At 40.8% G+C, this 13,004-nt stretch overlaps 1 long non-coding RNA gene across 2 annotated transcripts in view; it reads right to left on the bottom strand.

Annotated features, from left to right (window-relative positions):
- Positions 1–3,175: 3,175 nt before the first annotated feature.
- Positions 3,176–13,004, bottom strand: part of LOC121091928 — a 56,229-nt gene continuing 46,400 nt past the window's right edge. Inside the window, exons 4-5 of one of the 2 annotated variants that reach the window (XR_005829087.1) lie at positions 6,533–6,685; positions 3,176–6,416 (exon numbers count right to left, since the gene is read on the bottom strand). This is a non-coding gene — a long non-coding RNA (uncharacterized LOC121091928). The remainder of the gene's footprint in view (positions 6,417–6,532; positions 6,686–13,004) is intronic. The other variant, XR_005829088.1, reaches the window with a different exon arrangement.

The raw sequence follows: 13,004 nt of genomic DNA, 5'->3' as shown, positions 1-13,004 counted from the left end.
AACAACTACATGATCATGATGAATGCTTTTCCTTGGTTTCTAACTGGTTCAGTTTTGAAGCATCATGTGTCCATAGGCAACGGGTATGAAACAAATGTCCAACTATGAAGTAAACAACTGGCACGATTTTCTCGCTTGAAACCCTTGTCACAGAAGACATAAGGCTGTACTGTCTAATTATTGCTTTGCCACATTGTTTTCTATTTGAGCAATTTCCTTTGGTACATTGTGCTATTCTACAATGCCTGATCTGTTGTTAAGTTTGAATGTATTATCTGCGTTATTGGAGTGGGAAGGGCTAACTTGACAATATAATTCCATTCATCCCTGATTTTCAGTACTCCCTTCTACCTTCATGCCTTTGATATTAGTAATGTGGTGGTGGTGGGTGTTGGGGGGGTTTTTTGCCTTTTTTTTTTTTTTCTTTTTCTTTTTTTTTTCCCCCTACTTCTCATCATGAAGCTTTGATTTTTCTGTTTGGAGAGGACTGTTTCTGAACTTATTGTAGGATTCATTCCTGAAGCCTGCACTGATTCCTCCCCCCTCCCCTCTTCAAGTTATATGGCTTTACTTTTAGAGTGTACTTTGGGGTTTTTTTGAGGACATAAATGTCTTTAGTAGAATTCTGCAGCATAATTCCACTTTCTAGCCAGTGTTGCCTTTGAAGGCTGATCTTAGCCTTTGGAGAGGCCCCACAAAACCAGCTTTTCTCCCCTCATTCTCCTAAACACTGGCCCATGGTGTGCTGTGTGACCAGTTGGATAAAGGCCAGCTGAGAATTCTCAGGACTGTAACAAAAGGAGCAGACACAGCTAATAGTGATTCAATAAGAAATTAATCCACTGTCTGCTGATAAGGTTTACCTCATCCTTTTTCTTCAGGGAAAAATTGATCCCTGATGTTCTTGATGCCACTATATTGCAAAGTATCAGATTGCTGTGAATGCATAGTATTCAATGCTAATGAACACAGCGGTTGTACATACATTGACTGTTCCATGTCTCTAATTTGCTACGAGAGCAAGGAGGGCATTGCTGCTTCTTGGTAAATGCAGGAGCTGTTTCAAAGATTAATGCTGAACTTCGTGTTGGGAATAGGTCTCCATGTCTCTTGAGGTAGGCTATGCAGCCTGTAACGTAGCTGAAATCATGGCTAAAAGCCAGCTGCAGAAGCAAGACTTACTCAGTTGATATTGATGGAGGAAAGTCAGTTGATCCTCTCCTTCTAGCAACAAATCTATTTGGGGCCCTCCTGACAAGAGAGGCTTCTGCCTGTCCCCAGAAGCAGCCTTGGGAACCTGCAATAGGCATTAACTACAATGAGGTGAAGAACGGGAAACCAACCTGGCTATTGGCTTTCCTTAATTTCCATTTTATAGGTTAAGGTTACAAAGAACTGCTGGGTTTGTGGGGTTGTTTGTTTTTTGGTTCATTTTAAATTGAAAGCTGAGGTTTTCCTTTAAACTTCTAAATCCCCAATTCAGTGTTAATGGGCATATCTCTGATGGCCAAAGACCAGATTTTCTCACCTTGGGTATTTATTAACCATTCTCTCTTTTCACAGAATAGTTGAGGTTTGAACAAAGCTCTTAATACTGTCTACTCCAACCTCCCACTCGAGCAGAATCAGCTGGAGCAGGCTGCCCAGGACAGTGTGCAGTCAGGTCATAAATATCTCCAAGGATGGAGACTTTACAACCTCTCTGGGCAATCTGCTTCAGTGTTTGACCACCTCTGCAGTAAAGAAATTGTTCTGTGTTCATGTGGAATCACCTGTGCTTCAGTTTTGGTGCCCATTGCCTCCTGTCTTCTCACATGGCATCACTGAGACAAGTCCAGCTCTATCTTTTTTAAGCCCTCCCATTAGGCATTTATAGACTTCCCCCTCCTGCCCCAAACCTTCTCAAAGCTGAAGAGTCCTAGCTCTCTCAGCTTTTCCTTGTATGAGCTGCCCCAGTCCCTTTAACATCTTTGTTGCCCCTTTGCTGGACCTTGCCCAAGAAGTCCATGTCTTGTGTTGGAGCACTCGGAACTAGAGGCAGCACTCCTCCTGATAAGGCTTCACCTGTACTGAGCAGAGAGGGGACCACCTTCCTTAACCCCCTGGCAATGTTCTTCCTAATGTAGCCCAGGATACTGTCTTCTCACTCTGTGGCAGCTGAACAAATTTAATTTCTAATCTCATAAAAAGGGAATACTTGAATGTTAAATATAAAAGATTTTCAACACTGAATAGCACTTCCCCTTATGAATTAAGGGGAGAATATTTAAGCTGCTGTGTAATCACTGTGTCAGTAATGCCTAACAAGACATGACTTTTGTAATGTTTTATGTCCTATTCTGTGCTGAAATCAGTGGGTAAAGAAAAATTTTGACAGAGGAAGCTAAAATGCTATTTCTCTCACCTTGCTGCCCCCCTCCTTTTTTTTTTAAGCCAAAGTGAAAAAATAATAATTTGTGGGAGGAAGCCTTAGGGATTTACACCTAAAAATACTTGATTTCAGTAAAACCAGAACTTTGATTTCATCAGAATATTCCTCTTCAGATTGATAGGGAAAACACTAGGTGAGATCTTCAGTATTCATTATTTAGAAACCAAGAGCCAGATTTATCAGTATCAAGACCTGGCTCACTAGCTGAGGAGATATGCACTTGCTACGTCCTTTTAAAATTTGGTGTGACAATGGCCTGATTTTTGGGTGCTCTGTGAAAATGCGTAGTAGTTGAGCATTGTTGTGTTAGAACTGGAGGTGTGGATCTGGGGGGAGGGCAGGGGGCAATATGCAGTTCTGAGACAATCGTCTGGCCCAGAACTGAGCTTATACTGGGCGTTCATAACCTCGGATAGACAGTACTTCTCAGGATCTCACAAAGGGAGCTCAGGTGAGACAGGACTGTTTTTGTCAGTCAGAATTTAAAAATCTTTTCTAGAGAAGCTGGTAAATTTGGCAGTCTACAAGGTTTTTGTTATCTCAGAAGTACAAATCCTCCTTGGATTCCCTGTGAGATACTGCAAAATGAATGTTACCCCAACTTCCCTTGATTGTAGCCTACATTAAGATTTATGCTGAGGACAGGAGCGTTGTTGGGCTAGCTACCCTATTGTTTGCTAGTCACAGCAAAGATTCAGGAGGTAGATACTGATGTACAAAATGCAAGTACAGAGAAGCAAGGGATATAGCCTTTTTATTGAAATGTGGTACTTAAGGTCTAAGTGCATGCTTTGTTTTTGTTGTTTAAATAATATCTAAGAACCATTGTCCTGAGGTATAGCTTCCTTCCTTGGTAGGGTTACCAACTCTTTTACTCTGTCTGCAGTATGGGATGTGCAGTCCCATTGTTAGCGAGAGCAGTGCTGTCATTACGGGATGATCATACAGGAAAATTATGCAGGAACAGTTCCAAGCAGGCAGTGTCCTGGTATAGTGCGGCGCTACTACTGAAGTCTCTTAAGCTCTTACATACAAAATATTATCGCTGTATCAACAAAACATCAGAGAAAAATTCTTTAAAATGTTATCCTCCAGAAGAGCCTTGCTGAGGGCAGGCAATAGCCAAGAGACTTTGGCTAGATGATCTGTTACTTTTAGGCAGCATGCAGGGACTAATCCACTGGGGTTTGTGGGTCTATTTAAATTAGATATATGCCGGCAGTGCATTATTTATAACCAAAAGCATGAATAATTTAATATGCCCACTCTAGCAGGTATCCAGCTTGTGCCAGAAGCCTGCATTAGATGCTGGCTTTCAGAACGATGAAGAGACTATCAAATAACAGTCTGTTTTGCATGTATGCTCCACTTTGCGCTTTCTTTTGTGTCTTTCTAGTTTGGCTCTGTCTTTTGTCTGGGGAAGAAGAACAGATGATGTATTCTTTACATGATTCCCTTCATATGGAGATGACATACTATGTCTAAAACAAATTACATAAACCAATTTAGGATCAATGCATTAATTTCATTTCTGTTTCATTGTGATGGAGACAGAGGCATGTTCAAGACAAGGGACTTACAGGCAGCGTGGCAAAGGGACAGTACATCGCTCTTGGCCTAACCAATCTAGTCTGCTGTGCTCCACTGCACAGCTTGGGCTCAGCTGTGTCTTGAGGTTAGTTTATGGCCACCCAGCCTCGTTGGAAAGTGTGTGCCACAGCACCCTTATGCTCAAATACTCAGTCTGTGTGGCTTAGCCTAAACATACTCATTAGGGATGGTAGACTTGGACACCTGATGCAGAAACAGGCTGTGTGAGCAATGGATGCAGACTACAGTCTGAATGCTGGTGACAAAAAAAATGGGGCATTCAGACCACTGCATTGCATAGTCATGCAAGACAGATCTCAAACACCGTCAGCTCAAAGTCAGATGCAGTGGGATACTGAAACACAGGTACTTTCAACACAAGTTATTTCCCTGCCAAACTTCTATTTTCTTTCTTTTGGTTCCACCTCAGTGATATCTAATATCCAAAGGTGGGAGAAAACTCAGCCAGCCTACTCTCTGGCTCTCTCATCTCTTTATAATCAGTGACCTGAGTTAGGGTCTTTTAGCAGGAGGTTTGCTGTTGCTTGTTGTTCTTTGAAATTTGGACAGCAAGTCCAGTGCAAACAATACAGTATGCTAAATTTACCTGTCCATTCTGTTTCTAAGCTTCTCTGAGTGAGCTTAAAATACTATTGCTTGTTTCTGCCGAGTCTCAAGAGTAATTGCAGGCATATTTGCAAACACTAGGCAACTTGGACAATTTTGGAAAGAAGTAACAATTCTTCAGAACACTTGATGTGCTGCTTTGTTTCACACAGAAATAAATGCAACAGAGATCTCCAGGTTCGCTGCAGTTGAAACAGAATGCAAGTGTTTTAGTTGTCAACATTGTTATAAAATCTTTACTTGACTGTTACTGAATCGCTGAAGAATTTTGAGGTGCTTTGCTGGAAACTAAAAATGTTGATTCAAGCTCCCTGTCTGTGTGGCTACAGGTAATTAATTATTTTCTGTATGTTGGGTCCCAATCTGTATGCCTGCATAATAATAGCTCCTTAATCGAAACAGTAATATGAAGGGGAAAATGCGCCAAAGGTAGAGAGGCATCTGAGTATGACAGTTTGGAAGGCAGGTAGTTAGCTAAATATGATAAATACAGTACTTCTGCAAGAGCTCCAGAGAGATCACTTCTGTAGCCACTGAAATACAGCAGTTAGAGAGTACAGCCAATTTATAATAGTCTATAGAAACATTATACAAGTTTAGGTACAAATCAGGATTAAAACATCCTGCAAAGATGCTGCACAGAATTGCTAAACCAGGTGATTATAATGCCTCTGTGTGGAAAACTGCAAGTGTTCAAGATCATGAGGTGTATCACATGTGTCTTTAACAATGTAAGTTCTTTAAGTGTTGTTGCTCCAGGACTACGGAAAAGAGAAAACATGCTGTGATCAGTCATTGCTATGTACCTAGTCTCCTGACCATCACCCCCAAGACCTCTTATCAAGGCACTGCCCTTAGCTGATGCAGCTTAACAGAAAAAAAAAAAAAAGTAACAGAATTATAGAAATGGTAGAAAGTCCACACAGGAATACAAGGTATTCTGTGGCAGTATGGTGGTAACCTTATCTGGGAATAAGCAATAAGATCTGTTCAAAATCCTATGTGAAAATATCCAGATAAACTAGTGTGAATTCTTCATGATGCATTTTTCCTGTTTTAGCATCTTAACGACTGCTTATAATTCCCCTGTGCATGTGCAGTCAGTCAATTACAGAATCATTTCATAACCTCCCATTGTTTTTCTCCATCAGAAAAGACAGGTTTGGTGCTCCAACATGAGATTAAGCTCATTGTGGCAAAAAAACCCCAGGAAGATAAAAGCCTCACAAAATTGCAGTACAATCTGCAGGTAAAGTTTCGGCCCTTCTTGATGGTGGAATTGGGCTGAGAAGGGAAAATTCTTCCCAGGTACAGCAAATAATCAAAGAACTAAGTTCACTTCATAGTGTGTGATCTGAACTTGAGGTGGGACATGGGCATAAAAGGTTTATAATAGGATGAGAAGTACATGGTTTAACATGTAACTTTGGTCACTGAGTGACTTCAGTGGTTCTACTGTTGGTTCTGCTGCAAGATCTTCTTCTGTCCTACAAGGTGAACCAAAAAGGGGGAGAAATTTAGTCCAGTGATGGCCTGCATGTGAAATTTATGATCTGAAAAGCAGAATCTGAAAGTCTTTTCAGGGAAGGAGGGCATGAGCTTTCATTAAACCTTGTTACCAGTTCAGGATGGCCAGTCATAGTTGAAACATTGGTGTGAGATTCTCTGCCTGTATAGAGCTGTGCTGACTGATGAGCTTGGGAAATCAGAGCTCGGGTAACTTCCAGAATGAATTTCCATCCACTGCTTGTTTTCTTTTAAGGCACTTCTAGAAAACAGAAAATACAAGTCATGCAAGTGATGAAGGAATCTGGGACCTAAAAGCTACTTTGTTGCTCTTCACAAACTTTGCTCTCCGCATCATAGCCAGTGCCTGTCACTTACCTGCTTGTAGAGGGAGAGAGTGTGAACTTCTATCAAAGCTGTATTGGCAAGATATTTACTGCTCAAACTCCTACTTCTTATAGGTGCTTGGACCTTGGTAGCATGCCATGATGGATTGGTATGTCAATGTTGCCATCATAAATCCAGAATAAACTTTTGTAAAGAAGTGACAAGGAAAAAAATAGGAAGTTAGATGTATGTGTGCATTGGTTTGGTTTAGGCTATGTACATTTAGCATTCTCTGAATGCTACAGAATCAAAATAGTTTTTAAGTAATGTGATATTTATTCCCATAAAACCCTATCTGTAGAAGTGAGATAGTGCTCCTCTGCTTATCTGGGGACCCAAGGCACAGCAAGATTAAAGCTGAATTTCTTTGGATGAAGTCTGGTTTTAGCATGTCTTTCCAGGGTAGGCTTCTTGAAACACAAAGTATCTACAAGGCATTGCAGGGAGAGATCTCTACAAGGCCTGGTAACAGTCAGGCCCGATTTCTGCAATTTCTGCCATGTATGACAGGTCAGGTTACACATGGAAGCTAACAAGTTGGAAGCTATGTATGCAAATGAAAAAGGAAGTGTTTCTAGATGACTAAGAACTTTAAATGAATAAATGTTTCATGATGAAAATGCTGCCAATGTGAGAGAGACTGGCTCAAACTGAGGAGTGGAAAACAGAAGAAAACTCTCAAAAGGGTTTAGATGTGAGTAGCACTCAGTGCAGCATTAATTGTTCATCCAGAAACCATGTGTATCTTTCACAAGCAGAGGGGACATGCACAAACCTATTCTGTCTGTGCCCATTAGTGACCCTTGTCTTGCCACAGGGTCTGTAAGAGCTTTGCTGGTCTCATTGCATACAACGTCATGCCCGCATGTTTCTACCTCAAAACAAAAAGGGCATCTAACATAATTTCTTCAGTACTGATGAGTATGGGTGTCACCAAGAACTCCCTTGAGGGCTCAGAAAATAGAGCAAGAAGACAGAGGAAGGATTTCTGTTCATTGAATGTGATATGTCTGATGATCTGCGCTTTGCAGATTCCCTTACCAGTTTGCATCTGGATTGACTAGCACTTAATTAAGCTTATTCCTGTCTAATGGGTCTCTGGAGGATTTGCTAAAATAATTCTGTTCAGTTTCTAGTGGAGAAGAATCTCCATGAAAACAAAAAGCAGGCTCGCTAGGCATTTGATGACAGATGCTGCAGACAGAGACCTTGGTCTGGAATTTCTTCTTCAGCCCTGGATATCCTCCATCGAGATGACCAAAGCAATGTAGGAAGTCTGCGATTACACCTTCTCTGGCATATCTTCTGGGATAACTAAAGGCTTCATTTCTCAGGGCTGTCAGTTTGGCTGCCTTTTACCCAGCACTAAATTTACTGACGGTTGAAGGAAATTGCTAAGAATAGTATTTGGATTTATGGATGCTTTCTTGTGAGATGTGCTCCTTTTGAATATTGTTCAGACTAGGAAATACGTTAAATGAAGATGTTGTAATCCTGCGTCATGTCAAGCATGATCCTGTGGTGTAAGGTCTTCCTTTCTCAAACAGCACATGGACAGGAGCAGCTCTTACTTTGGGCAATGACACAGAGCTTCAGCTTAAACTTTCTTTCATGTGCTCCTCTCACCTACCCTTACTCCAATATATAATTGCTTCTTTTGATCCTTTCACCTACCACTACTTTTCAATCCTTATGAAACTTTAAGCCTCAACTTTCAAGTCGTCTCCGTTGAAGCAGGGTAACAATGGTGTTGGAACCTCTCTTACACTTGCTGTGCTCTCGCTTCGGTGTGAATGTGAGAGCCTGGATCCTTCCACAGAGCACAAGTGATTCAGCAAAGTTTCTGCATCTGATTTCTTTGCTGACAAGCAGAACTGGGTTGGATATTACAGGTTGAGAAAGCCAGGGATTTGAGATATTACTGTATTAGGTATTCCTGTATCAAACTTTAGACCCATTTGAATTTTTTGAATAAAAATGTTGATAAGCAAAGTATCAGCTGAAGGCAAATATTTTATTTAGACTTTAACTGCTTCAATTTTAAAGCAATCATTCTGAACCAAAGCAAGACAATTCTTCATTTTTTAAAAACGTCAAAACAAAGTGTTTAGATGACTTTGAAATGCTTTCAAGACGTAAATTTTAAAAATGTTGAAACTCAGCCTTCCTCACCAAAAAAACCCTCTGCAAATCAGTGAATTCCCATGAAGTGTATTATAGAAACACTTTCTGACGGGTGTTATCAGATCTTAACCATCCTCACTTTCTCCTGTGATGCTGGTCCTGGACCAGTATAACCATCTGAGCTTCACTTACGCCTGGTTAATTCCATTATGCATCAAACTTTGTGACTGAAGCATGTTAGGTATAGCACAGTGAGGGGTCAAGCAGAGCTACCTGTGCTGGTACCAGCAGCACAGCTGTGCTAGTGCTGTGCTGTGCTCTGCCTGCTAAGCAGAGTACAATGGTCTGTGTAGAGTGCTGAGCTAACAGATGTAAGCTGCTTCTGATACCCCAGCTGGGTTATTTAAGACCAGGTGACATGCAGATATTGAATACTCAGTTGTTCTGTGTCAGTAAATCCTTTCTTTGCACAGTGGGATACAGCTGAATTGCAGCATTGTGCAGCTGCAGGTATGAGGAAAAGCTGAACTGAAATCAAGTACAGCGCTGTCTTCCCTTGTTTCAACAGGTATTCTGTTTAGCACACTTTGAGTTTTTTGATATATGCCAGACAGGACAGACAATTCTTTTCCCCTAGTCTGCAAAGTATTATGTATGCTCACAGTACAGTAACAACCACACTTAAAAAACTGAGACAAACATAATTTAAAATGAGGAATTACTGTCTTATGCTTTGAGAGAAGTGCTGGAGAGCCACCACCTAGTGAGACAGCAGGGACCGAGGAGAACAGCACAGAACAATTTTGCTATTTAGCAAAAGACTAACTTCCCACTAGCTACAGAACAAAAGCCACGCAGGTGTGAACTGGAGTACACCAGGAGGACAGTGGCCTGTTCCAGGAGGGTTTGTGGTACCAGAATGAACTGCAGTAGACTGCAGTGAAATAAGTTTTTGCTGCGAGTTGAATTCAGACTGGACTCCTAAAACGTAGTGTTCTTTTCCTGTGTTTACCCAAGACAGGCTGTAGCTTACTTCTTAAATTGCCTTCTTGTCTGCTGGCAGCATCTTTTGAGAACTGAAATGGCCAAAGACAGAGATGATGAGTAAAAATTGTTCAGTTGCCCCATTGCTCAGTGGATCAGCAGCCTCCTTGCTCATGTCTCACCAAATGACCAAAAATGAGGAAGGTAGGAGACCAAAGATGCTGCTGGGGGCAAAGTGTTGCACAATGGGGACCATGCTTGTTGCAAGCCACAAAGGCATTACTCAAAGCTAGTAATAATATGTATTTCTTTGCAGTAAGAGCGCTTCTCTACTCCAGTCACCTTAGTTGACTGCTGTTTGTTGGGCTGCAGGGATTTTTTTATTTATTGGTGTGGCTGTGCACAGTGAGCTGTCAGGCAGAACCTCTGTGTTCTGGTTTTGTATGTTTCTCTGTGTGAAGTAAGGTGGGACAATAAGGGTAGAGGAAAAAGGAATAACCTTAAAACCATTTCAGAGTCAATGTTAAAAAAAAATAAATTAGGTCATGTTTTGGTAGGTTTTCCATCTCTTCCTTCCATTTCTCTATGTTCTGTCCTACTAGTGGAGGCACGCTGGCATAAACCCAAAGTGGGTCAAACTGATACAAACTGCCTATTTGTCTACAAAGCTGCTTAACTTTAAAGGGAGATTTTGGCACAAGGAGGCTGACTGTTGCTCATAGAGCCCTTAAGGTAACCTGAATACCTGCAGCACATTGATATCTCCCATTGCTCTGAAGTCACACTGAAGTGAACTTCCTTTTATGTTAGACCTGATACAACAGCTTGTGCTCAATGGGATACCCATAGGATGTTGTACCAGGTTCTCAGTGTCTAGTAGGTTAGTATTAGACACTGGATTGAAATGGTGGGATAGGGTTATTAATCCAGAAATATATGTTTCTTTCTCTGTTACCATAGCTCTACTTGGACCAAGATATGTACAGAAGTAGGTGGTGGAGGGGGTGGGAAGAAGGCAAGCAGGCATGAAAATGGTGAAAATGACTGGGTTTCCTTTTTTGTTTCCTGGTATCCATTTCCCAGGCTTTATTCCTGCTGCCAGCCCTGTGCTGGGAGAAGACGCAGAGCCCCATATAAAGGTTTATGTAACAAATGCAATTTCTTTTTAAAGCTTCCTTGAGTCATTTTAACCCACGGCTCTCAGAGAGTCAAAGTGATGCCTCACTGCTATGACCTGGCAATTTTCTTATGGCTTTATGTACTGATGCTGCATGCTGTTTAGATCAGCGGTAGGCTTGTCCTTAAGCTTAAGCCCTGGCAACAGTGATGATGGAAATGCCAGTGCTTGCCTCAATATGTCACTTCATATTGGTCTCCTGAGACAAGAAGTCCACTTGTTTCCAGAAAGGCACAATAATTTGTGTCAGCTCGTTAAGCTGGCATACTGCTGATTCAGGCACTGAACTCTAATGGAGCACTTTGTCCCAGCTCTGTAATGGCCTGTCCCTTGTATTCCCTAGGAGATAACTAGGATAAGTTCCTGGAGGGGAAAGGTCAAAGAACTCAGGAAAGATTGTTATTGTCAATCCGAATTAAAACTGAAGCTGGAAATATAAGATTTGAATACAGCTTTGAATAACTGGAAGGGGAAAAAAGAATTTATCTCAGGGCGTATATGTAATTTTTAAGCTCAGGATGGACTAGTTTCTGCTTGTATCCAAGTCCCCTAGAAGAAAAGAAGGAAGGATTTAATAGATTAGGAATGAAACTTGGTCACAACTTTATTAATTCATTTTCAAGACAGAGGAAATCCTTATCAAAAATACCATAAGGACAAAATGCTAAGTGACCGGTTCAAAAGCTTAGGTCAAATAATTTAGCAAGAGGCAGCAGATAATATGAGAGGAACTGATTCAAGGAGGTCAAGCAGAACAAGTTTTTGAGTGATTTCTCTGTGGCTTTGGATGACGGGTAGTACTAAGCGGCTTCTGAAAAAATATGTAGGGCAGGTGTTTGGGATGGTGGATCCTGGCATGTACTACTTTGTAGGACGAAGGAGGAGTGGGTGCCATGTTTTGTTTGCACTTTGTATCTGTTCATTTAATCTAGTTGCTTTTCAGAAGTTTGAATAGCTGAGACTAGGAGAGTGTCAGAAGGGAGAGAGCAAACTCATTCCTTCTGAGCTGAAATGACAGCTAAGAAAATTGTACAAGACTGCTCAGTTTTGCAGAGAAATAGTCATGTTTTGGGGTGGTGGTGGGGAGAGTTACTTCACAATAACATTCTTTTTGATCTCTTGATATTAAACAAACTTTTGCAGGTAAAACCTGCAACACCAGTTTATATGCTTAATTGGACGAAGGACTTTAATACAGCTGTAACTTTTATAACCTCTCTCCCATGCATTCTTCACCTGCTTTTCCTTTCTAAATAGTTGCAAATATTGCTAGACAAGCTGAAAATGGTCTCACCAGCCGCTCTTCCTATTAATTGACAACTTAAAAAAACCTTCAGCTTTCTGAGTGCTGTATTTTGCTGCTTTCTTCAGTTTTGTAGTTTTAAAGCATCTATATAAAATCCTCTTATTAATTCCATAGGATATAACTATTGAGTCACACTTTTATTTTTCCGTATCAAACAAAAAGCTGAGGCAGTTGAGCAACATCTGTTTGTGGGCTTAGACACCTCTTCCTTTGGTAATCATGAACCAGTTAGAAAAACAGGCTATTCTTGGGAAATTAAATTTATATTGCAGAATCTTGCAAAAGTTAAAGTTAAAACTGAGTAACCACTGAAGACATACAATGCTGTTTAAACCTCTCTTTGATCCCTGCCACAGTCTCTTTCTCTTCCCACCTCTCAGCATAAGAATCAACTCGGAGGACTCCCATGCATTTTGTCTTTAAAAGCTGTCGGTGACATTTCTTTTGCAGTGTTTAATTTAGATGACATTTTATACAGAAACTTCTGACTTGACAAAAGGAAAATGATTCTTCTGCAACAGTGAACATTCAGTGAGAGTAAAGTCAGATTGGGGTGTCTGCTAACATACTCTCTAGGCATTTGCATTACTTAGCTGCTTTAATAGGTACTTTTTCAGCACTTCATTTCTGAATGAATTGAATTTGTCTCTCTTCTACACTTCATTTAACTATTCTTGATTTTTTAACAGTGTACATCTATGAAAGCCCTTGACTAGCATTCAATTGTATCAGTTTAAGGAGAGCTTCTGGTAAGTGTGGAGTAGCTTTTAGTCTTTGAATTCAGGCATGAAGTGGCCTTAATGAGCAAATTCTGGAAATGGATCTATGCCTGGTAAACACTGGCTACCCTTAGCAAACTGATAAAGGCAGCC

The sequence above is a fragment of the Falco naumanni genome, chromosome 7, assembly GCF_017639655.2.
Source record: "Falco naumanni isolate bFalNau1 chromosome 7, bFalNau1.pat, whole genome shotgun sequence".
Lineage (NCBI taxonomy): Eukaryota > Metazoa > Chordata > Aves > Falconiformes > Falconidae > Falco > Falco naumanni.
The sequence above is the reverse complement of the archived record's forward strand: the minus strand, read 5'-3'. Positions and strand labels throughout refer to the sequence as shown.